This window comes from Somniosus microcephalus, unplaced genomic scaffold (assembly GCF_052327205.1).
Source record: "Somniosus microcephalus isolate GS21.2 unplaced genomic scaffold, FLI_Smic_1.0 unresolved_chr4, whole genome shotgun sequence".
Lineage (NCBI taxonomy): Eukaryota > Metazoa > Chordata > Chondrichthyes > Squaliformes > Somniosidae > Somniosus > Somniosus microcephalus.
In genome coordinates this window covers 6,863,804-6,889,610 of record NW_028225182.1, presented here as the reverse complement: position 1 = coordinate 6,889,610, position 25,807 = coordinate 6,863,804, and the positions used below count along the sequence as shown (strand labels likewise).

Here is a 25,807-nt window from a genome sequence, read left to right as displayed (position 1 = left end):
GAATCTTATTAATTGTATTAAAACGAACAAAAATGTGTGTTGCACACTGAAGGAAATTGTAACATGTTTGCTGGGTGACAGTCAAACTTAAATAACTTTCTTCATAGATTCATAGATTTATAGCCAAAGGCGACTGCTTTATCCAGCGTTTCCGTAGTGTAGTGGTTATCACGTTCGCCTAACACGCGAAAGGTCCCCGGTTCGAAACCGGGCGGAAACATTTTGTAAATCATGTTCATTTAAATCGTAGAAAAATGGATCAATTCGCATTTGTTATGCAATGTAACAAAGTCCTGTTACATTTGTGTTATTCTGTACAGTTGTACACACACACAGAACACTACGGTTTCGCTCGCTCACTTCCGTTTCCAGCCCTGACCGTGCAGACAGCCCCTCTCAAAGTTGCACATTCCGGCTGCTTTCAGTTGAATTGTGAAAGATTATTCAAGGATCCTGCAGCTTTACCTCGGTTCACAACAGCAGATCTAAGCCCCGTTTCTGCAAACTACAAACCATGTTTTCCAGAATTCCAAGGTGTATACGGAACTCAACCATTAAAATTCCCTTCATTAACCACAGGGGTTCAGGCAATTTTCTATGATTCTATAAAAAGTTATTGAAGTTTGACTGTCATCCGGTATACATGTTAGCAATTCCTGCAGTGTGCAACAAAATGTTGTGGGTTGATTAATGATAATAGAAACAGTTATGAAGTGTCTCACAGACTTCAATGATCCCTTAATACCGTTGGTTAACTAAAATCTATCAATTGCAGGTTAAAATGAGGAATTCATATTGCATCTTTGAAAGAGCTATCCAATCAGTCCCACTCTGCTGCTCTTCCCCCATAGCCCTGCTGAAACTCCTGCCAGTGGAAACGGTTTCCCCCTTAATTTTGATCACCTCTATTAAATCTCCCCTGACCAGTGAATAATGGAGCTCAACGCGGGCAAGTGTCAGATCATCCACTTGGGGCCTAGCAAAGATCAGTCAGTGTGTGGTCTGAAAACATCATGTGAGAGAATCGGTTTTTTCTGTGAAATAGCCGGTCCCGTTAAATTTTACAAATGTTGCCCCAGATCGCTGCTCTCTCAAGCAATGAACATTTTAAACCATTCTCCTGAAATGCAATGTGTAAAATGAGATATGGGTTAACAGTTCAGGAGATGCAATGAGCAAAATAAATGAATGAAGTTTCGACTGTCCCTCAGTAACCATATTATTATGTCTTTCATTCCGCAAAATAAAGTTACCGGTTAATTAATGGTGATTAAAGCAGTTCTTATTTATTCACATTAGATGCATGTAATTAATTTAATAAAATTACATCGCATTCATGAATAAGAAACGGTGATATCAAAATTTCTTCCCTAACCGTGAATCGAACCCAGCCTGCAACACTGATAGGAATAAATTATTGAATCATTTAATGGTGCCTCGAAAAATATCACACTACTAAATTAAAATCACTGCTTTAATGTGTTTCGGTGTTGAAGGGGATTGAAAAAAGCCCAGACTGCGCCCGCGGTGAGACAGAGTTCGAACTTACAAAGAAGTTGGTGCTGCGAAGTAACCGCCAAGCGAAAGCTGACAACGATTAAAGAAGGAGACAGCGCTCAATATAAAGGAAGAGCTCACAAAAGTTAACTTTCTGTATTCTATGTAAAAGGACTCTCAAATCCTTGAATATACTCAATGACTGAGCATCCACTGCCCTCTGAGGTTGAGAATTGCAAAGATCACAAGCCTCTGAGTGAAGAAATGTCTCCTCATCTGAGTCTCAAATAGCCGGCCCCTAATCCTCAGACTCTGCCCCCCAGTTCTAGACTCTCCAGCCAGGGGAAACAACCTCTCAGCTTCTGTCCTTTCAAGCCCTCCAAGAATATTGTACCTTTCAATGACAACACATCTCGTACTTCTGAACTCCAGAGATTATAGGCCCAATCTACTCAATCTCTCCTCATAGGACAATCCAATCATCATTGAAAACAATCAGGTTTGATTCCCAGTCAGGGATTTCAGTTCTGACAAAGACAATTGAAGTCTGTGAGAATCTTATTAATTGTATTAAAACGAACAAAAATGTGTGTTGCACACTGAAGGAAATTGTAACATGTTTGCTGGGTGACAGTCAAACTTAAATAACTTTCTTCATAGATTCATAGATTTATAGCCAAAGGCGACTGTTTTATCCAGCGTTTCCGTAGTGTAGTGGTTATCATGTTCGCCTAACACGCGAAAAGTCCCCGGTTCGAAACCGGGCGGAAGCATTTTGTAAATCATGTTCATTTAAATCGTAGAAAAATGGATCAATTCGCATTTGTTATGCAATGTAACAAAGTCCTGTTACATTTGTGTTATTCTGTACAGTTGTACACACACACAGAACACTACGGTTTCGCTCGCTCACTTCCGTTTCCAGCCCTGACCGTGCAGACAGCCCCTCTCAAAGTTGCACATTCCGGCTGCTTTCAGTTGAATTGTGAAAGATTATTCAAGGATCCTGCAGCTTTACCTCGGTTCACAACAGCAGATCTAAGCCCCGTTTCTGCAAACTACAAACCACGTTTTCCATAATTCCAAGGTGTATACGGAACTCAACCATTAAAATTCCCTTCATTAACCACAGGGGTTCAGGCAATTTTCTATGATTCTATAAAAAGTTATTGAAGTTTGACTGTCATCATGTTAGCAATTCCTGCAGTGTGCAACAAAATGTTGTGGGTTGATTAATGATAATGATTAATGATAATAGAAACAGTTATGAAGTGTCTCACAGACTTCAATGATCCCTTAATACCGTTGGTTAACTAAAATCTATCAATTGCAGGTTAAAATGAGGAATTCATATTGCATCTTTGAAAGAGCTATCCAATCAGTCCCACTCCGCTGCTCTTCCCCCATAGCCCTGCTGACACTCCTGCCAGTGGAAACGGTTTCCCCCTTAATTTTGATCACCTCTATTAAATCTCCCCTGACCAGTGAATAATACAGCTCAACGCGGGCAAGTGTCAGATCATCCACTTGGGGCCTAGCAAAGATCAGTCAGTGTGTGGTCTGAAAACATCATGTGAGAGAATCGGTTTTTTCTGTGAAATAGCCGGTCCCGTTAAATTTTACAAATGTTGCCCCAGATCGCTGCTCTCTCAAGCAATGAACATTTTAAACCATTCTCCTGAAATGCAATGTGTAAAATGAGATATGGGTTAACAGTTCAGGAGATGCAAAGAGCAAAATAAATGAATGAATTTTCGACTGTCCCTCAGTAACCATATTATTATGTCTTTCATTCCGCAAAATAAAGTTACCGGTTAATTAATGGTGATTAAAGCAGTTCTTATTTATTCACATTAGATGCATGTAATTAATTTAATAAAATTACATCGCATTCATGAATAAGAAACGGTGATATCAAAATTTCTTCCCTAACCGTGAATCGAACCCAGCCTGCAACACTGATAGGAATAAATTATTGAATCATTTAATGGTGCCTCGAAAAATATCACACTACTAAATTAAAATCACTGCTTTAATGTGTTTCGGTGTTGAAGGGGATTGAAAAAAGCCCAGACTGCGCCTGCGGTGAGACAGAGTTCGAACTTACAAAGAAGTTGGTGCTGCGAAGTAACCGCCAAGCGAAAGCTGACAACGATTAAAGAAGGAGACAGCGCTCAATATAAAGGAAGAGCTCACAAAAGTTAACTTTCTGTATTCTATGTAAAAGGACTCTCAAATCCTTGAATATACTCAATGACTGAGCATCCACTGCCCTCTGAGGTTGAGAATTGCAAAGATCACAAGCCTCTGAGTGAAGAAATGTCTCCTCATCTGAGTCTCAAATAGCCGGCCCCTAATCCTCAGACTCTGCCCCCCAGTTCTAGACTCTCCAGCCAGGGGAAACAACCTCTCAGCTTCTATCCTTTCAAGCCCTCCAAGAAAATTGTACCTTTCAATGACAACACATCTCGTACTTCTGAACTCCAGAGATTATAGGCCCAATCTACTCAATCTCTCCTCATAGGACAATCCAATCATCATTGAAAACAATCAGGTTTGATTCCCAGTCAGGGATTTCAGTTCTGACAAAGACAATTGAAGTCTGTGAGAATCTTATTAATTGTATTAAAACGAACAAAAATGTGTGTTGCACACTGAAGGAAATTGTAACATGTTTGCTGGGTGACAGTCAAACTTAAATAACTTTCTTCATAGATTCATAGATTTATAGCCAAAGGCGACTGTTTTATCCAGCGTTTCCGTAGTGTAGTGGTTATCACGTTCGCCTAACACGCGAAAGGTCCCCGGTTCGAAACCGGGCGGAAACATTTTGTAAATCATGTTCATTTAAATCGTAGAAAAATGGATCAATTCGCATTTGTTATGCAATGTAACAAAGTCCTGTTACATTTGTGTTATTCTGTACAGTTGTACACACACACAGAACACTACGGTTTCGCTCGCTCACTTCCGTTTCCAGCCCTGACCGTGCAGACAGCCCCTCTCAAAGTTGCACATTCCGGCTGCTTTCAGTTGAATTGTGAAAGATTATTCAAGGATCCTGCAGCTTTACCTCGGTTCACAACAGCAGATCTAAGCCCCGTTTCTGCAAACTACAAACCATGTTTTCCAGAATTCCAAGGTGTATACGGAACTCAACCATTAAAATTCCCTTCATTAACCACAGGGGTTCAGGCAATTTTCTATGATTCTATAAAAAGTTATTGAAGTTTGACTGTCATCCGGTATACATGTTAGCAATTCCTGCAGTGTGCAACAAAATGTTGTGGGTTGATTAATGATAATAGAAACAGTTATGAAGTGTCTCACAGACTTCAATGATCCCTTAATACCGTTGGTTAACTAAAATCTATCAATTGCAGGTTAAAATGAGGAATTCATATTGCATCTTTGAAAGAGCTATCCAATCAGTCCCACTCCGCTGCTCTTCCCCCATAGCCCTGCTGACACTCCTGCCAGTGGAAACGGTTTCCCCCTTAATTTTGATCACCTCTATTAAATCTCCCCTGACCAGTGAATAATACAGCTCAACGCGGGCAAGTGTCAGATCATCCACTTGGGGCCTAGCAAAGATCAGTCAGTGTGTGGTCTGAAAACATCATGTGAGAGAATCGGATTTTTCTGTGAAATAGCCGGTCCCGTTAAATTTTACAAATGTTGCCCCAGATCGCTGCTCTCTCAAGCAATGAACATTTTAAACCATTCTCCTGAAATGAAATGTGTAAAATGAGATATGGGTTAACAGTTCAGGAGATGCAAAGAGCAAAATAAATGAATGAAGTTTCGACTGTCCCTCAGTAACCATATTATTATGTCTTTCATTCCGCAAAATAAAGTTACCGGTTAATTAATGGTGATTAAAGCAGTTCTTATTTATTCACATTAGATGCATGTAATTAATTTAATAAAATTACATCGCATTCATGAATAAGAAACGGTGATATCAAAATTTCTTCCCTAACCGTGAATCGAACCCAGCCTGCAACACTGATAGGAATAAATTATTGAATCATTTAATGGTGCCTCGAAAAATATCACACTACTAAATTAAAATCACTGCTATAATGTGTTTCGGTGTTGAAGGGGATTGAAAAAAGCCCAGACTGCGCCCGCGGTGAGACAGAGTTCGAACTTTCAAAGAAGTTGGTGCTGCGAAGTAACCGCCAAGCGAAAGCTGACAACGATTAAAGAAGGAGACAGCGCTCAATATAAAGGAAGAGCTCACAAAAGTTAACTTTCTGTATTCTATGTAAAAGGACTCTCAAATGCTTGAATATACTCAATGACTGAGCATCCACTGCCCTCTGAGGTTGAGAATTGCAAAGATCACAAGCCTCTGAGTGAAGAAATGTCTCCTCATCTGAGTCTCAAATAGCCGGCCCCTAATCCTCAGACTCTGCCCCCCAGTTCTAGACTCTCCAGCCAGGGGAAACAACCTCTCAGCTTCTATCCTTTCAAGCCCTCCAAGAAAATTGTACCTTTCAATGACAACACATCTCGTACTTCTGAACTCCAGAGATTATAGGCCCAATCTACTCAATCTCTCCTCATAGGACAATCCAATCATCATTGAAAACAATCAGGTTTGATTCCCAGTCAGGGATTTCAGTTCTGACAAAGACAATTGAAGTCTGTGAGAATCTTATTAATTGTATTAAAACGAACAAAAATGTGTGTTGCACACTGAAGGAAATTGTAACATGTTTGCTGGGTGACAGTCAAACTTAAATAACTTTCTTCATAGATTCATAGATTTATAGCCAAAGGCGACTGTTTTATCCAGCGTTTCCGTAGTGTAGTGGTTATCACGTTCGCCTAACACGCGAAAGGTCCCCGGTTCGAAACCGGGCGGAAACATTTTGTAAATCATGTTCATTTAAATCGTAGAAAAATGGATCAATTCGCATTTGTTATGCAATGTAACAAAGTCCTGTTACATTTGTGTTATTCTGTACAGTTGTACACACACACAGAACACTACGGTTTCGCTCGCTCACTTCCGTTTCCAGCCCTGACCGTGCAGACAGCCCCTCTCAAAGTTGCACATTCCGGCTGCTTTCAGTTGAATTGTGAAAGATTATTCAAGGATCCTGCAGCTTTACCTCGGTTCACAACAGCAGATCTAAGCCCCGTTTCTGCAAACTACAAACCATGTTTTCCAGAATTCCAAGGTGTATACGGAACTCAACCATTAAAATTCCCTTCATTAACCACAGGGGTTCAGGCAATTTTCTATGATTCTATAAAAAGTTATTGAAGTTTGACTGTCATCCGGTATACATGTTAGCAATTCCTGCAGTGTGCAACAAAATGTTGTGGGTTGATTAATGATAATAGAAACAGTTATGAAGTGTCTCACAGACTTCAATGATCCCTTAATACCGTTGGTTAACTAAAATCTATCAATTGCAGGTTAAAATGAGGAATTCATATTGCATCTTTGAAAGAGCTATCCAATCAGTCCCACTCCGCTGCTCTTCCCCCATAGCCCTGCTGACACTCCTGCCAGTGGAAACGGTTTCCCCCTTAATTTTGATCACCTCTATTAAATCTCCCCTGACCAGTGAATAATGGAGCTCAACGCGGGCAAGTGTCAGATCATCCACTTGGGGCCTAGCAAAGATCAGTCAGTGTGTGGTCTGAAAACATCATGTGAGAGAATCGGTTTTTTCTGTGAAATATCCGGTCCCGTTAAATTTTACAAATGTTGCCCCAGATCGCTGCTCTCTCAAGCAATGAACATTTTAAACCATTCTCCTGAAATGCAATGTGTAAAATGAGATATGGGTTAACAGTTCAGGAGATGCAAAGAGCAAAATAAATGAATGAAGTTTCGACTGTCCCTCAGTAACCATATTATTATGTCTTTCATTCCGCAAAATAAAGTTACCGGTTAATTAATGGTGATTAAAGCAGTTCTTATTTATTCACATTAGATGCATGTAATTAATTTAATAAAATTACATCGCATTCATGAATAAGAAACGGTGATATCAAAATTTCTTCCCTAACCGTGAATCGAACCCAGCCTGCAACACTGATAGGAATAAATTATTGAATCATTTAATGGTGCCTCGAAAAATATCACACTACTAAATTAAAATCACTGCTTTAATGTGTTTCGGTGTTGAAGGGGATTGAAAAAAGCCCAGACTGCGCCCGCGGTGAGACAGAGTTCGAACTTACAAAGAAGTTGGTGCTGCGAAGTAACCGCCAAGCGAAAGCTGACAACGATTAAAGAAGGAGACAGCGCTCAATATAAAGGAAGAGCTCACAAAAGTTAACTTTCTGTATTCTATGTAAAAGGACTCTCAAATGCTTGAATATACTCAATGACTGAGCATCCACTGCCCTCTGAGGTTGAGAATTGCAAAGATCACAAGCCTCTGAGTGAAGAAATGTCTCCTCATCTGAGTCTCAAATAGCCGGCCCCTAATCCTCAGACTCTGCCCCCCAGTTCTAGACTCTCCAGCCAGGGGAAACAACCTCTCAGCTTCTATCCTTTCAAGCCCTCCAAGAAAATTGTACCTTTCAATGACAACACATCTCGTACTTCTGAACTCCAGAGATTATAGGCCCAATCTACTCAATCTCTCCTCATAGGACAATCCAATCATCATTGAAAACAATCAGGTTTGATTCCCAGTCAGGGATTTCAGTTCTGACAAAGACAATTGAAGTCTGTGAGAATCTTATTAATTGTATTAAAACGAACAAAAATGTGTGTTGCACACTGAAGGAAATTGTAACATGTTTGCTGGGTGACAGTCAAACTTAAATAACTTTCTTCATAGATTCATAGATTTATAGCCAAAGGCGACTGCTTTATCCAGCGTTTCCGTAGTGTAGTGGTTATCACGTTCGCCTAACACGCGAAAGGTCCCCGGTTCGAAACCGGGCGGAAACATTTTGTAAATCATGTTCATTTAAATCGTAGAAAAATGGATCAATTCGCATTTGTTATGCAATGTAACAAAGTCCTGTTACATTTGTGTTATTCTGTACAGTTGTACACACACACAGAACACTACGGTTTCGCTCGCTCACTTCCGTTTCCAGCCCTGACCGTGCAGACAGCCCCTCTCAAAGTTGCACATTCCGGCTGCTTTCAGTTGAATTGTGAAAGATTATTCAAGGATCCTGCAGCTTTACCTCGGTTCACAACAGCAGATCTAAGCCCCGTTTCTGCAAACTACAAACCATGTTTTCCAGAATTCCAAGGTGTATACGGAACTCAACCATTAAAATTCCCTTCATTAACCACAGGGGTTCAGGCAATTTTCTATGATTCTATAAAAAGTTATTGAAGTTTGACTGTCATCCGGTATACATGTTAGCAATTCCTGCAGTGTGCAACAAAATGTTGTGGGTTGATTAATGATAATAGAAACAGTTATGAAGTGTCTCACAGACTTCAATGATCCCTTAATACCGTTGGTTAACTAAAATCTATCAATTGCAGGTTAAAATGAGGAATTCATATTGCATCTTTGAAAGAGCTATCCAATCAGTCCCACTCCGCTGCTCTTCCCCCATAGCCCTGCTGACACTCCTGCCAGTGGAAACGGTTTCCCCCTTAATTTTGATCACCTCTATTAAATCTCCCCTGACCAGTGAATAATTGAGCTCAACGCGGGCAAGTGTCAGATCATCCACTTGGGGCCTAGCAAAGATCAGTCAGTGTGTGGTCTGAAAACATCATGTGAGAGAATCGGATTTTTCTGTGAAATAGCCGGTCCCGTTAAATTTTACAAATGTTGCCCCAGATCGCTGCTCTCTCAAGCAATGAACATTTTAAACCATTCTCCTGAAATGAAATGTGTAAAATGAGATATGGGTTAACAGTTCAGGAGATGCAAAGAGCAAAATAAATGAATGAAGTTTCGACTGTCCCTCAGTAACCATATTATTATGTCTTTCATTCCGCAAAATAAAGTTACCGGTTAATTAATGGTGATTAAAGCAGTTCTTATTTATTCACATTAGATGCATGTAATTAATTTAATAAAATTACATCGCATTCATGAATAAGAAACGGTGATATCAAAATTTCTTCCCTAACCGTGAATCGAACCCAGCCTGCAACACTGATAGGAATAAATTATTGAATCATTTAATGGTGCCTCGAAAAATATCACACTACTAAATTAAAATCACTGCTATAATGTGTTTCGGTGTTGAAGGGGATTGAAAAAAGCCCAGACTGCGCCCGCGGTGAGACAGAGTTCGAACTTTCAAAGAAGTTGGTGCTGCGAAGTAACCGCCAAGCGAAAGCTGACAACGATTAAAGAAGGAGACAGCGCTCAATATAAAGGAAGAGCTCACAAAAGTTAACTTTCTGTATTCTATGTAAAAGGACTCTCAAATGCTTGAATATACTCAATGACTGAGCATCCACTGCCCTCTGAGGTTGAGAATTGCAAAGATCACAAGCCTCTGAGTGAAGAAATGTCTCCTCATCTGAGTCTCAAATAGCCGGCCCCTAATCCTCAGACTCTGCCCCCCAGTTCTAGACTCTCCAGCCAGGGGAAACAACCTCTCAGCTTCTATCCTTTCAAGCCCTCCAAGAAAATTGTACCTTTCAATGACAACACATCTCGTACTTCTGAACTCCAGAGATTATAGGCCCAATCTACTCAATCTCTCCTCATAGGACAATCCAATCATCATTGAAAACAATCAGGTTTGATTCCCAGTCAGGGATTTCAGTTCTGACAAAGACAATTGAAGTCTGTGAGAATCTTATTAATTGTATTAAAACGAACAAAAATGTGTGTTGCACACTGAAGGAAATTGTAACATGTTTGCTGGGTGACAGTCAAACTTAAATAACTTTCTTCATAGATTCATAGATTTATAGCCAAAGGCGACTGTTTTATCCAGCGTTTCCGTAGTGTAGTGGTTATCACGTTCGCCTAACACGCGAAAGGTCCCCGGTTCGAAACCGGGCGGAAACATTTTGTAAATCATGTTCATTTAAATCGTAGAAAAATGGATCAATTCGCATTTGTTATGCAATGTAACAAAGTCCTGTTACATTTGTGTTATTCTGTACAGTTGTACACACACACAGAACACTACGGTTTCGCTCGCTCACTTCCGTTTCCAGCCCTGACCGTGCAGACAGCCCCTCTCAAAGTTGCACATTCCGGCTGCTTTCAGTTGAATTGTGAAAGATTATTCAAGGATCCTGCAGCTTTACCTCGGTTCACAACAGCAGATCTAAGCCCCGTTTCTGCAAACTACAAACCATGTTTTCCAGAATTCCAAGGTGTATACGGAACTCAACCATTAAAATTCCCTTCATTAACCACAGGGGTTCAGGCAATTTTCTATGATTCTATAAAAAGTTATTGAAGTTTGACTGTCATCCGGTATACATGTTAGCAATTCCTGCAGTGTGCAACAAAATGTTGTGGGTTGATTAATGATAATAGAAACAGTTATGAAGTGTCTCACAGACTTCAATGATCCCTTAATACCGTTGGTTAACTAAAATCTATCAATTGCAGGTTAAAATGAGGAATTCATATTGCATCTTTGAAAGAGCTATCCAATCAGTCCCACTCCGCTGCTCTTCCCCCATAGCCCTGCTGACACTCCTGCCAGTGGAAACGGTTTCCCCCTTAATTTTGATCACCTCTATTAAATCTCCCCTGACCAGTGAATAATGGAGCTCAACGCGGGCAAGTGTCAGATCATCCACTTGGGGCCTAGCAAAGATCAGTCAGTGTGTGGTCTGAAAACATCATGTGAGAGAATCGGTTTTTTCTGTGAAATATCCGGTCCCGTTAAATTTTACAAATGTTGCCCCAGATCGCTGCTCTCTCAAGCAATGAACATTTTAAACCATTCTCCTGAAATGCAATGTGTAAAATGAGATATGGGTTAACAGTTCAGGAGATGCAAAGAGCAAAATAAATGAATGAAGTTTCGACTGTCCCTCAGTAACCATATTATTATGTCTTTCATTCCGCAAAATAAAGTTACCGGTTAATTAATGGTGATTAAAGCAGTTCTTATTTATTCACATTAGATGCATGTAATTAATTTAATAAAATTACATCGCATTCATGAATAAGAAACGGTGATATCAAAATTTCTTCCCTAACCGTGAATCGAACCCAGCCTGCAACACTGATAGGAATAAATTATTGAATCATTTAATGGTGCCTCGAAAAATATCACACTACTAAATTAAAATCACTGCTTTAATGTGTTTCGGTGTTGAAGGGGATTGAAAAAAGCCCAGACTGCGCCCGCGGTGAGACAGAGTTCGAACTTACAAAGAAGTTGGTGCTGCGAAGTAACCGCCAAGCGAAAGCTGACAACGATTAAAGAAGGAGACAGCGCTCAATATAAAGGAAGAGCTCACAAAAGTTAACTTTCTGTATTCTATGTAAAAGGACTCTCAAATGCTTGAATATACTCAATGACTGAGCATCCACTGCCCTCTGAGGTTGAGAATTGCAAAGATCACAAGCCTCTGAGTGAAGAAATGTCTCCTCATCTGAGTCTCAAATAGCCGGCCCCTAATCCTCAGACTCTGCCCCCCAGTTCTAGACTCTCCAGCCAGGGGAAACAACCTCTCAGCTTCTATCCTTTCAAGCCCTCCAAGAAAATTGTACCTTTCAATGACAACACATCTCGTACTTCTGAACTCCAGAGATTATAGGCCCAATCTACTCAATCTCTCCTCATAGGACAATCCAATCATCATTGAAAACAATCAGGTTTGATTCCCAGTCAGGGATTTCAGTTCTGACAAAGACAATTGAAGTCTGTGAGAATCTTATTAATTGTATTAAAACGAACAAAAATGTGTGTTGCACACTGAAGGAAATTGTAACATGTTTGCTGGGTGACAGTCAAACTTAAATAACTTTCTTCATAGATTCATAGATTTATAGCCAAAGGCGACTGCTTTATCCAGCGTTTCCGTAGTGTAGTGGTTATCACGTTCGCCTAACACGCGAAAGGTCCCCGGTTCGAAACCGGGCGGAAACATTTTGTAAATCATGTTCATTTAAATCGTAGAAAAATGGATCAATTCGCATTTGTTATGCAATGTAACAAAGTCCTGTTACATTTGTGTTATTCTGTACAGTTGTACACACACACAGAACACTACGGTTTCGCTCGCTCACTTCCGTTTCCAGCCCTGACCGTGCAGACAGCCCCTCTCAAAGTTGCACATTCCGGCTGCTTTCAGTTGAATTGTGAAAGATTATTCAAGGATCCTGCAGCTTTACCTCGGTTCACAACAGCAGATCTAAGCCCCGTTTCTGCAAACTACAAACCATGTTTTCCAGAATTCCAAGGTGTATACGGAACTCAACCATTAAAATTCCCTTCATTAACCACAGGGGTTCAGGCAATTTTCTATGATTCTATAAAAAGTTATTGAAGTTTGACTGTCATCCGGTATACATGTTAGCAATTCCTGCAGTGTGCAACAAAATGTTGTGGGTTGATTAATGATAATAGAAACAGTTATGAAGTGTCTCACAGACTTCAATGATCCCTTAATACCGTTGGTTAACTAAAATCTATCAATTGCAGGTTAAAATGAGGAATTCATATTGCATCTTTGAAAGAGCTATCCAATCATTCCCACTCCGCTGCTCTTCCCCCATAGCCCTGCTGACACTCCTGCCAGTGGAAACGGTTTCCCCCTTAATTTTGATCACCTCTATTAAATCTCCCCTGACCAGTGAATAATTGAGCTCAACGCGGGCAAGTGTCAGATCATCCACTTGGGGCCTAGCAAAGATCAGTCAGTGTGTGGTCTGAAAACATCATGTGAGAGAATCGGTTTTTTCTGTGAAATAGCCGGTCCCGTTAAATTTTACAAATGTTGCCCCAGATCGCTGCTCTCTCAAGCAATGAACATTTTAAACCATTCTCCTGAAATGCAATGTGTAAAATGAGATATGGGTTAACAGTTCAGGAGATGCAAAGAGCAAAATAAATGAATGAAGTTTCGACTGTCCCTCAGTAACCATATTATTATGTCTTTCATTCCGCAAAATAAAGTTACCGGTTAATTAATGGTGATTAAAGCAGTTCTTATTTATTCACATTAGATGCATGTAATTAATTTAATAAAATTACATCGCATTCATGAATAAGAAACGGTGATATCAAAATTTCTTCCCTAACCGTGAATCGAACCCAGCCTGCAACACTGATAGGAATAAATTATTGAATCATTTAATGGTGCCTCGAAAAATATCACACTACTAAATTAAAATCACTGCTATAATGTGTTTCGGTGTTGAAGGGGATTGAAAAAAGCCCAGACTGCGCCCGCGGTGAGACAGAGTTCGAACTTTCAAAGAAGTTGGTGCTGCGAAGTAACCGCCAAGCGAAAGCTGACAACGATTAAAGAAGGAGACAGCGCTCAATATAAAGGAAGAGCTCACAAAAGTTAACTTTCTGTATTCTATGTAAAAGGACTCTCAAATGCTTGAATATACTCAATGACTGAGCATCCACTGCCCTCTGAGGTTGAGAATTGCAAAGATCACAAGCCTCTGAGTGAAGAAATGTCTCCTCATCTGAGTCTCAAATAGCCGGCCCCTAATCCTCAGACTCTGCCCCCCAGTTCTAGACTCTCCAGCCAGGGGAAACAACCTCTCAGCTTCTATCCTTTCAAGCCCTCCAAGAAAATTGTACCTTTCAATGACAACACATCTCGTACTTCTGAACTCCAGAGATTATAGGCCCAATCTACTCAATCTCTCCTCATAGGACAATCCAATCATCATTGAAAACAATCAGGTTTGATTCCCAGTCAGGGATTTCAGTTCTGACAAAGACAATTGAAGTCTGTGAGAATCTTATTAATTGTATTAAAACGAACAAAAATGTGTGTTGCACACTGAAGGAAATTGTAACATGTTTGCTGGGTGACAGTCAAACTTAAATAACTTTCTTCATAGATTCATAGATTTATAGCCAAAGGCGACTGTTTTATCCAGCGTTTCCGTAGTGTAGTGGTTATCACGTTCGCCTAACACGCGAAAGGTCCCCGGTTCGAAACCGGGCGGAAACATTTTGTAAATCATGTTCATTTAAATCGTAGAAAAATGGATCAATTCGCATTTGTTATGCAATGTAACAAAGTCCTGTTACATTTGTGTTATTCTGTACAGTTGTACACACACACAGAACACTACGGTTTCGCTCGCTCACTTCCGTTTCCAGCCCTGACCGTGCAGACAGCCCCTCTCAAAGTTGCACATTCCGGCTGCTTTCAGTTGAATTGTGAAAGATTATTCAAGGATCCTGCAGCTTTACCTCGGTTCACAACAGCAGATCTAAGCCACGTTTCTGCAAACTACAAACCATGTTTTCCAGAATTCCAAGGTGTATACGGAACTCAACCATTAAAATTCCCTTCATTAACCACAGGGGTTCAGGCAATTTTCTATGATTCTATAAAAAGTTATTGAAGTTTGACTGTCATCCGGTATACATGTTAGCAATTCCTGCAGTGTGCAACAAAATGTTGTGGGTTGATTAATGATAATAGAAACAGTTATGAAGTGTCTCACAGACTTCAATGATCCCTTAGTACCGTTGGTTAACTTAAATCTATCAATTGCAGGTTAAAATGAGGAATTCATATTGCATCTTTGAAAGAGCTATCCAATCAGTCCCACTCCGCTGCTCTTCCCCCATAGCCCTGCTGACACTCCTGCCAGTGGAAACGGTTTCCCCCTTAATTTTGATCACCTCTATTAAATCTCCCCTGACCAGTGAATAATGGAGCTCAACGCGGGCAAGTGTCAGATCATCCACTTGGGGCCTAGCAAAGATCAGTCAGTATGTGGTCTGAAAACATCATGTGAGAGAATCGGTTTTTTCTGTGAAATAGCCGGTCCCGTTAAATTTTACAAATGTTGCCCCAGATCGCTGCTCTCTCAAGCAATGAACATTTTAAACCATTCTCCTGAAATGCAATGTGTAAAATGAGATATGGGTTAACAGTTCAGGAGATGCAAAGAGCAAAATAAATGAATGAAGTTTCGACTGTCCCTCAGTAACCATATTATTATGTCTTTCATTCCGCAAAATAAAGTTACCGGTTAATTAATGGTGATTAAAGCAGTTCTTATTTATTCACATTAGATGCATGTAATTAATTTAATAAAATTACATCGCATTCATGAATAAGAAACGGTGATATCAAAATTTCTTCCCTAACCGTGAATCGAACCCAGCCTGCAACACTGATAGGAATAAATTATTGAATCATTTAATGGTGCCTCGAAAAATATCACACTACTAAATTAAAATCACTGCTATAATGTGTTTCGTTGTTGAAGGGGATTGAAAAAAGCCCAGACTGTGCCCGCGGTGAGACAGAGTTCGAACTTACAAAGAAGTTGGTGCTGCGAAGTAACCGCCAAGCGAAAGCTGACAACGATTAAAGAAAGAGACAGCGCTCAATATAAAGGAAGAGCTCACAAACGTTAACTTTCTGTATTCTATGTAAAAGGACTCTCAAATCCTTGAATATACTCAATGACTGAGCATCCACTGCCCTCTGAGGTTGAGAATTGCAAAGATCACAAGCCTGTGAGTGAAGAAATGTCTCCTCATCTGAGTCTCAAATAGCCGGCCCCTTATCCTCAGACTCTGCCCCCCAGTTCTAGACTCTCCAGCCAGGGGAAACAACCTCTCAGCTTCTACCCTTTCAAGCCCTCCAAGAAAATTATACCTTTCAATGAGAACACCTCTCGTTCTTCTGAACTCCAAAGATTATAGGCTCAATCTCTCCTCATAGGACAACCCTATCATCATTGAAAACAATCAGGTTTGATTCCCAGTCAGGGATTTCAGTTCTGACAAAGACCATTGAAGTCTGTGAGAATCTTAATAATTGTATTAAAACCAACAAAAATGTGTGTTGCACACTGAAGGAAATTGTAACATGTTTGCCGGGTGACAGTCAAACTTTAATAACTTTCGTCAGAGATTCATAGATTTATAACAAAAGGCGACGGCTTTATCCAGCGTTTCCGTAGTGTAGTGGTTATCACGTTCGCCTAACACGCGAAAAATCACCGGTTCGAAACCGGGCGGAAACATTTTGTAAATCATGTTCATTTAAATCGTAGAAAAATGGATCAATTCCCATTTGTTATGCAAAGTAACAAAGTCCTGTTACATTTGTGTTATTCTGTACAGTTATGCACACACACAGAACACTACGGTGTCGCTCGCTCACTTCCGTTTCCAGCCCTGGCCGTGCAGACATCCCCTCTCAAAGCTACACAATCCGGCTGCTTTCAGTTGAATTGTGAAAGATTATTCAAGGATCCTGCAGCTTTACTTCGGTTCACAACAGCAGATCGAAGCCGCGTTGCTGCAAACAACAAACCATGTTTTCCAGAATTCCAAGGTGTATACGGAACTCAACCATTAAAATTCCCTTCATTAACCTCAGGGGTTCAGGTAATTTTCTATGATTCTATAACAAGTTATTGAAGTTTGACTGTCATCCGGTATACATGTTAGCAATTCCTGCAGTGTGCAACAAAATGTTGTGGGTTGATTAATGATAATAGAAACAATTATGAAGTGTCTCACAGACCTCAATGATTCCTTAATACCGTTGTTTGACTAAAAGCTATCAATCGCAGGTTAAAATGAGCAATTCATGATGCATCTTTGAAAGAGCTATCCAATCAGTCCCACTCCGCTGCTCTTCCCCCATAGCCCTGCTGACACTCCTGCCAGTGGAAACTGTTTCCCCCATAATTTTGATCACCTCTATTAAATCTCCCCTGACCAGTGATTAATGGAGTTCAACGCGGGCAAGTATCAGATCATCCACTTGGGGCCGAGCAAAGATCGGTCAGTGTGTGGTCTGAAAACATCATGTGAGAGAATAGTTTTTTTCTGTGTAGTAGCCGGTCCCGTTAAATTTTACAAATGTTGCCCCAGATCGCTGCTCTCTCAAGCAATGAACATTTTAAACCATTCTCCTGAAATGCAATGTGTAAAATGAGATATGGGTTAACAGTTCAGGAGATGCAAAGAGCAAAATAAATGAATGAAGTTTCGACTGTCCCTCAGTAACCATATTATTATGTCTTTCATTCCGCAAAATAAAGTTACCGGTTAATTAATGGTGATTAAAGCAGTTCTTATTTATTCACATTAGATGCATGTAATTAATTTAATAAAATTACATCGCATTCATGAATAAGAAACGGTGATATCAAAATTTCTTCCCTAACCGTGAATCGAACCCAGCCTGCAACACTGATAGGAATAAATTATTGAATCATTTAATGGTGCCTCGAAAAATATCACACTACTAAATTAAAATCACTGCTTTAATGTGTTTCGGTGTTGAAGGGGATTGAAAAAAGCCCAGACTGCGCCCGCGGTGAGACAGAGTTCGAACTTACAAAGAAGTTGGTGCTGCGAAGTAACCGCCAAGCGAAAGCTGACAACGATTAAAGAAGGAGACAGCGCTCAATATAAAGGAAGAGCTCACAAAAGTTAACTTTCTGTATTCTATGTAAAAGGACTCTCAAATCCTTGAATATACTCAATGACTGAGCATCCACTGCCCTCTGAGGTTGAGAATTGCAAAGATCACAAGCCTCTGAGTGAAGAAATTTCTCCTCATCTGAGTCTCAAATAGCCGGCCCCTAATCCTCAGACTCTGCCCCCCAGTTCTAGACTCTCCAGCCAGGGGAAACAACCTCTCAGCTTCTATCCTTTCAAGCCCTCCAAGAAAATTGTACCTTTCAATGACAACACATCTCGTACTTCTGAACTCCAGAGATTATAGGCCCAATCTACTCAATCTCTCCTCATAGGACAATCCAATCATCATTGAAAACAATCAGGTTTGATTCCCAGTCAGGGATTTCAGTTCTGACAAAGACAATTGAAGTCTGTGAGAATCTTATTAATTGTATTAAAACGAACAAAAATGTGTGTTGCACACTGAAGGATATTGTAACATGTTTGCTGGGTGACAGTCAAACTTAAATAACTTTCTTCATAGATTCATAGATTTATAGCCAAAGGCGACTGTTTTATCCAGCGTTTCCGTAGTGTAGTGGTTATCACGTTCGCCTAACACGCGAAAGGTCCTGGTTCGAAACCGAGCAGAAACATTTTGTAAATCATGTTCATTTAAATCGTAGAAAAATGGATCAATTCGCATTTGTTATGCAATGTAACAAAGTCCTGTTACATTTGTGTTATTCTGTACAGTTGTACACACACACAGAACACTACGGTTTCGCTCGCTCACTTCCGTTTCCAGCCCTGACCGTGCAGACAGCCCCTCTCAAAGTTGCACATTCCGGCTGCTTTCAGTTGAATTGTGAAAGATTATTCAAGGATCCTGCAGCTTTACCTCGGTTCACAACAGCAGATCTAAGCCACGTTTCTGCAAACTACAAACCATGTTTTCCAGAATTCCAAGGTGTATACGGAACTCAACCATTAAAATTCCCTTCATTAACCACAGGGGTTCAGGCAATTTTCTATGATTCTATAAAAAGTTATTGAAGTTTGACTGTCATCCGGTATACATGTTAGCAATTCATGCAGTGTAGAACAAAATGTTGTGGGTTGATTAATGATAATAGAAACAGTTATGAAGTGTCTCACAGACTTCAATGATCCCTTAGTACCGTTGGTTAACTTAAATCTATCAATTGCAGGTTAAAATGAGGAATTCATATTGCATCTTTGAAAGAGCTATCCAATCAGTCCCACTCCGCTGCTCTTCCCCCATAGCCCTGCTGACACTCCTGCCAGTGGAAACGGTTTCCCCCTTAATTTTGATCACCTCTATTAAATCTCCCCTGACCAGTGAATAATGGAGCTCAACGCGGGCAAGTGTCAGATCATCCACTTGGGGCCTAGCAAAGATCAGTCAGTATGTGGTCTGAAAACATCATGTGAGAGAATCGGTTTTTTCTGTGAAATAGCCGGTCCCGTTAAATTTTACAAATGTTGCCCCAGATCGCTGCTCTCTCAAGCAATGAACATTTTAAACCATTCTCCTGAAATGCAATGTGTAAAATGAGATATGGGTTAACAGTTCAGGAGATGCAAAGAGCAAAATAAATGAATGAAGTTTCGACTGTCCCTCAGTAACCATATTATTATGTCTTTCATTCCGCAAAATAAAGTTACCGGTTAATTAATGGTGATTAAAGCAGTTCTTATTTATTCACATTAGATGCATGTAATTAATTTAATAAAATTACATCGCATTCATGAATAAGAAACGGTGATATCAAAATTTCTTCCCTAACCGTGAATCGAACCCAGCCTGCAACACTGATAGGAATAAATTATTGAATCATTTAATGGTGCCTCGAAAAATATCACACTACTAAATTAAAATCACTGCTTTAATGTGTTTCGGTGTTGAAGGGGATTGAAAAAAGCCCAGACTGCGCCCGCGGTGAGACAGAGTTCGAACTTACAAAGAAGTTGGTGCTGCGAAGTAACCGCCAAGCGAAAGCTGACAACGATTAAAGAAGGAGACAGCGCTCAATATAAAGGAAGAGCTCACAAAAGTTAACTTTCTGTATTCTATGTAAAAGGACTCTCAAATGCTTGAATATACTCAATGACTGAGCATCCACTGCCCTCTGAGGTTGAGAATTGCAAAGATCACAAGCCTCTGAGTGAAGAAATGTCTCCTCATCTGAGTCTCAAATAGCCGGCCCCTAATCCTCAGACTCTGCCCCCCAGTTCTAGACTCTCCAGCCAGGGGAAACAACCTCTCAGCTTCTATCCTTTCAAGCCCTCCAAGAAAATTGTACCTTTCAATGACAACACATCTCGTACTTCTGAACTCCAGAGATTATAGGCCCAATCTACTCAATCTCTCCTCATAGGACAATCCAATCATCATTGAAAACAATCAGGTTTGATTCCCAGTCAGGGATTTCAGTTCTGACAAAGACAATTGAAGTCTGTGAGAATCTTATTAATTGTATTAAAACGAACAAAAATGTGTGTTGCACACTGAAGGAAATTGTAACATGTTTGCTGGGTGACAGTCAAACTTAAATAACTTTCTTCATAGATTCATAGATTTATAGCCAAAGGCGACTGTTTTATTCAGCGTTTCCGTAGTGTAGTGGTTATCACGTTCGCCTAACACGCGAAAGGTCCTGGTTCGAAACCGAGCAGAAACATTTTGTAAATCATGTTCATTTAAATCGTAGAAAAATGGATCAATTCGCATTTGTTATGCAATGTAACAAAGTCCTGTTACATTTGTGTTATTCTGTACAGTTGTACACACACACAGAACACTACGGTTTCGCTCGCTCACTTCCGTTTCCAGCCCTGACCGTGCAGACAGCCCCTCTCAAAGTTGCACATTCCGGCTGCTTTCAGTTGAATTGTGAAAGATTATTCAAGGATCCTGCAGCTTTACCTCGGTTCACAACAGCAGATCTAAGCCACGTTTCTGCAAACTACAAACCATGTTTTCCAGAATTCCAAGGTGTATACGGAACTCAACCATTAAAATTCCCTTCATTAACCACAGGGGTTCAGGCAATTTTCTATGATTCTATAAAAAGTTATTGAAGTTTGACTGTCATCCGGTATACATGTTAGCAATTCCTGCAGTGTGCAACAAAATGTTGTGGGTTGATTAATGATAATAGAAACAGTTATGAAGTGTCTCACAGACTTCAATGATCCCTTAGTACCGTTGGTTAACTTAAATCTATCAATTGCAGGTTAAAATGAGGAATTCATATTGCATCTTTGAAAGAGCTATCCAATCAGTCCCACTCCGCTGCTCTTCCCCCATAGCCCTGCTGACACTCCTGCCAGTGGAAACGGTTTCCCCCTTAATTTTGATCACCTCTATTAAATCTCCCCTGACCAGTGAATAATGGAGCTCAACGCGGGCAAGTGTCAGATCATCCACTTGGGGCCTAGCAAAGATCAGTCAGTGTGTGGTCTGAAAACATCATGTGAGAGAATCGGTTTTTTCTGTGAAATAGCCGGTCCCGTTAAATTTTACAAATGTTGCCCCAGATCGCTGCTCTCTCAAGCAATGAACATTTTAAACCATTCTCCTGAAATGCAATGTGTAAAATGAGATATGGGTTAACAGTTCAGGAGATGCAAAGAGCAAAATAAATGAATGAAGTTTCGACTGTCCCTCAGTAACCATATTATTATGTCTTTCATTCCGCAAAATAAAGTTACCGGTTAATTAATGGTGATTAAAGCAGTTCTTATTTATTCACATTAGATGCATGTAATTAATTTAATAAAATTACATCGCATTCATGAATAAGAAACGGTGATATCAAAATTTCTTCCCTAACCAGGGGCAGCACGGTGGCATAGTGGTTAGCACTGTTGCCTCACAGCGCCCGAGACCTGGGTTCGAATCCGGCATCGGGTGACTGTCTGTGTGGAGTTTGCACATTCTCCCCGTGTTTGCGTGGGTTTCCTCCGGGTGCTCCGGTTTCCTCCCACAGTCCAAAGATGTGCGGGTTAGGTTGATTGGCTATGATAAATTGACCCTTAGTGTTAGGGGGATTAAATACGTGGGGTTACGGGGATAGGGTGGGATATGTGTTGGTGTAGGGGTTACAGGGATCGGGTGGGATATGTGTCGGTGCAGGCTCGATGGGCCGAAATGGCCTCTATCTGCACTGTGGGGTTTCTGTGATTCTGTGAACCGTGAATCGAACCCAGCCTGCAACACTGATAGGAATAAATTATTGAATCATTTAATGGTGCCTCGAAAAATATCACACTACTAAATTAAAATCACTGCTATAATGTGTTTCGTTGTTGAAGGGGATTGAAAAAAGCCCAGACTGTGCCCGCGGTGAGACAGAGTTCGAACTTACAAAGAAGTTGGTGCTGCGAAGTAACCGCCAAGCGAAAGCTGACAACGATTAAAGAAAGAGACAGCGCTCAATATAAAGGAAGAGCTCACAAACGTTAACTTTCTGTATTCTATGTAAAAGGACTCTCAAATCCTTGAATATACTCAATGACTGAGCATCCACTGCCCTCTGAGGTTGAGAATTGCAAAGATCACAAGCCTGTGAGTGAAGAAATGTCTCCTCATCTGAGTCTCAAATAGCCGGCCCCTTATCCTTAGACTCTCCAGCCAGGGGAAACAACCTCTCAGCTTCTACCCTTTCAAGCCCTCCAAGAAAATTATACCTTTCAATGAGAACACCTCTCGTTCTTCTGAACTCCAAAGATTATAGGCTCAATCTCTCCTCATAGGACAACCCTATCATCATTGAAAACAATCAGGTTTGATTCCCAGTCAGGGATTTCAGTTCTGACAAAGACCATTGAAGTCTGTGAGAATCTTAATAATTGTATTAAAACCAACAAAAATGTGTGTTGCACACTGAAGGAAATTGTAACATGTTTGCCGGGTGACAGTCAAACTTTAATAACTTTCGTCAGAGATTCATAGATTTATAACAAAAGGCGACGGCTTTATCCAGCGTTTCCGTAGTGTAGTGGTTATCACGTTCGCCTAACACGCGAAAAATCACCGGTTCGAAACCGGGCGGAAACATTTTGTAAATCATGTTCATTTAAATCGTAGAAAAATGGATCAATTCCCATTTGTTATGCAAAGTAACAAAGTCCTGTTACATTTGTGTTATTCTGTACAGTTATGCACACACACAGAACACTACGGTGTCGCTCGCTCACTTCCGTTTCCAGCCCTGGCCGTGCAGACATCCCCTCTCAAAGCTACACAATCCGGCTGCTTTCAGTTGAATTGTGAAAGATTATTCAAGGATCCTGCAGCTTTACTTCGGTTCACAACAGCAGATCGAAGCCGCGTTGCTGCAAACAACAAACCATGTTTTCCAGAATTCCAAGGTGTATACGGAACTCAACCATTAAAATTCCCTTCATTAACCTCAGGGGTTCAGGTAATTTTCGATGATTCTATAACAAGTTATTGAAGTTTGACTGTCATCCGGTATACATGTTAGCAATTCCTGCAGTGTGCAACAAAATGTTGTGGGTTGATTAATGATAATAGAAACAATTATGAAGTGTCTCACAGACCTCAATGATTCCTTAATACCGTTGTTTGACTAAAAGCTATCAATCGCAGGTTAAAATGAGCAATTCATGATGCATCTTTGAAAGAGCTATCCAATCAGTCCCACTCCGCTGCTCTTCCCCCATAGCCCTGCTGACACTCCTGCCAGTGGAAACTGTTTCCCCCATAATTTTGATCACCTCTATTAAATCTCCCCTGACCAGTGATTAATGGAGTTCAACGCGGGCAAGTATCAGATCATCCACTTGGGGCCGAGCAAAGATCGGTCAGTGTGTGGTCTGAAAACATCATGTGAGAGAATAGTTTTTTTCTGTGTAGTAGCCGGTCCCGTTAAATTTTACAAATGTTGCCCCAGATCGCTGCTCTCTCAAGCAATGAACATTTTAAACCATTCTCCTGAAATGCAATGTGTAAAATGAGATATGGGTTAACAGTTCAGGAGATGCAAAGAGCAAAATAAATGAATGAAGTTTCGACTGTCCCTCAGTAACCATATTATTATGTCTTTCATTCCGCAAAATAAAGTTACCGGTTAATTAATGGTGATTAAAGCAGTTCTTATTTATTCACATTAGATGCATGTAATTAATTTAATAAAATTACATCGCATTCATGAATAAGAAACGGTGATATCAAAATTTCTTCCCTAACCGTGAATCGAACCCAGCCTGCAACACTGATAGGAATAAATTATTGAATCATTTAATGGTGCCTCGAAAAATATCACACTACTAAATTAAAATCACTGCTTTAATGTGTTTCGGTGTTGAAGGGGATTGAAAAAAGCCCAGACTGCGCCCGCGGTGAGACAGAGTTCGAACTTACAAAGAAGTTGGTGCTGCGAAGTAACCGCCAAGCGAAAGCTGACAACGATTAAAGAAGGAGACAGCGCTCAATATAAAGGAAGAGCTCACAAAAGTTAACTTTCTGTATTCTATGTAAAAGGACTCTCAAATCCTTGAATATACTCAATGACTGAGCATCCACTGCCCTCTGAGGTTGAGAATTGCAAAGATCACAAGCCTCTGAGTGAAGAAATTTCTCCTCATCTGAGTCTCAAATAGCCGGCCCCTAATCCTCAGACTCTGCCCCCCAGTTCTAGACTCTCCAGCCAGGGGAAACAACCTCTCAGCTTCTATCCTTTCAAGCCCTCCAAGAAAATTGTACCTTTCAATGACAACACATCTCGTACTTCTGAACTCCAGAGATTATAGGCCCAATCTACTCAATCTCTCCTCATAGGACAATCCAATCATCATTGAAAACAATCAGGTTTGATTCCCAGTCAGGGATTTCAGTTCTGACAAAGACAATTGAAGTCTGTGAGAATCTTATTAATTGTATTAAAACGAACAAAAATGTGTGTTGCACACTGAAGGAAATTGTAACATGTTTGCTGGGTGACAGTCAAACTTAAATAACTTTCTTCATAGATTCATAGATTTATAGCCAAAGGCGACTGTTTTATCCAGCGTTTCCGTAGTGTAGTGGTTATCACGTTCGCCTAACACGCGAAAGGTCCCCGGTTCGAAACCGGGCGGAAACATTTTGTAAATCATGTTCATTTAAATCGTAGAAAAATGGATCAATTCGCATTTGTTATGCAATGTAACAAAGTCCTGTTACATTTGTGTTATTCTGTACAGTTGTACACACACACAGAACACTACGGTTTCGCTCGCTCACTTCCGTTTCCAGCCCTGACCGTGCAGACAGCCCCTCTCAAAGTTGCACATTCCGGCTGCTTTCAGTTGAATTGTGAAAGATTATTCAAGGATCCTGCAGCTTTACCTCGGTTCACAACAGCAGATCTAAGCCCCGTTTCTGCAAACTACAAACCATGTTTTCCAGAATTCCAAGGTGTATACGGAACTCAATCATTAAAATTCCCTTCATTAACCACAGGGGTTCAGGCAATTTTCTATGATTCTATAAAAAGTTATTGAAGTTTGACTGTCATCCGGTATACATGTTAGCAATTCCTGCAGTGTGCAACAAAATGTTGTGGGTTGATTAATGATAATAGAAACAGTTATGAAGTGTCTCACAGACTTCAATGATCCCTTAATACCGTTGGTTAACTAAAATCTATCAATTGCAGGTTAAAATGAGGAATTCATATTGCATCTTTGAAAGAGCTATCCAATCAGTCCCACTCCGCTGCTCTTCCCCCATAGCCCTGCTGACACTCCTGCCAGTGGAAACGGT

General features: G+C 40.4%; 13 non-coding genes across 13 annotated transcripts; all 13 read left to right on the top strand.

Moving 5' to 3' along the window:
* Positions 1-147: 147 nt before the first annotated feature.
* On the top strand, positions 148-220 carry trnav-aac (transfer RNA valine (anticodon AAC)). The gene has a single exon. It is a non-coding gene; the product is annotated as a tRNA-Val (tRNA).
* A 1,977-nt stretch (positions 221-2,197) lies between these two features.
* trnav-aac (transfer RNA valine (anticodon AAC)) lies at positions 2,198-2,270 on the top strand. Its single transcript has one exon. It is a non-coding gene; the product is annotated as a tRNA-Val (tRNA).
* A 1,982-nt stretch (positions 2,271-4,252) lies between these two features.
* On the top strand, positions 4,253-4,325 carry trnav-aac (transfer RNA valine (anticodon AAC)). Its single transcript has one exon. It is a non-coding gene; the product is annotated as a tRNA-Val (tRNA).
* A 1,977-nt stretch (positions 4,326-6,302) lies between these two features.
* trnav-aac (transfer RNA valine (anticodon AAC)) lies at positions 6,303-6,375 on the top strand. The gene has a single exon. It is a non-coding gene; the product is annotated as a tRNA-Val (tRNA).
* A 1,977-nt stretch (positions 6,376-8,352) lies between these two features.
* trnav-aac (transfer RNA valine (anticodon AAC)) lies at positions 8,353-8,425 on the top strand. The gene has a single exon. It is a non-coding gene; the product is annotated as a tRNA-Val (tRNA).
* Positions 8,426-10,402: 1,977 nt separating this feature from the next.
* Positions 10,403-10,475, top strand: trnav-aac (transfer RNA valine (anticodon AAC)). The gene has a single exon. It is a non-coding gene; the product is annotated as a tRNA-Val (tRNA).
* A 1,977-nt stretch (positions 10,476-12,452) lies between these two features.
* On the top strand, positions 12,453-12,525 carry trnav-aac (transfer RNA valine (anticodon AAC)). Its single transcript has one exon. It is a non-coding gene; the product is annotated as a tRNA-Val (tRNA).
* Positions 12,526-14,502: 1,977 nt separating this feature from the next.
* trnav-aac (transfer RNA valine (anticodon AAC)) lies at positions 14,503-14,575 on the top strand. The gene has a single exon. It is a non-coding gene; the product is annotated as a tRNA-Val (tRNA).
* Positions 14,576-16,543: 1,968 nt separating this feature from the next.
* trnav-aac (transfer RNA valine (anticodon AAC)) lies at positions 16,544-16,616 on the top strand. Its single transcript has one exon. It is a non-coding gene; the product is annotated as a tRNA-Val (tRNA).
* Positions 16,617-18,593: 1,977 nt separating this feature from the next.
* trnav-aac (transfer RNA valine (anticodon AAC)) lies at positions 18,594-18,665 on the top strand. Its single transcript has one exon. It is a non-coding gene; the product is annotated as a tRNA-Val (tRNA).
* A 1,977-nt stretch (positions 18,666-20,642) lies between these two features.
* On the top strand, positions 20,643-20,714 carry trnav-aac (transfer RNA valine (anticodon AAC)). Its single transcript has one exon. It is a non-coding gene; the product is annotated as a tRNA-Val (tRNA).
* A 2,308-nt stretch (positions 20,715-23,022) lies between these two features.
* trnav-aac (transfer RNA valine (anticodon AAC)) lies at positions 23,023-23,095 on the top strand. The gene has a single exon. It is a non-coding gene; the product is annotated as a tRNA-Val (tRNA).
* A 1,977-nt stretch (positions 23,096-25,072) lies between these two features.
* On the top strand, positions 25,073-25,145 carry trnav-aac (transfer RNA valine (anticodon AAC)). The gene has a single exon. It is a non-coding gene; the product is annotated as a tRNA-Val (tRNA).
* The last annotated feature ends 662 nt before the right edge of the window (positions 25,146-25,807 follow it).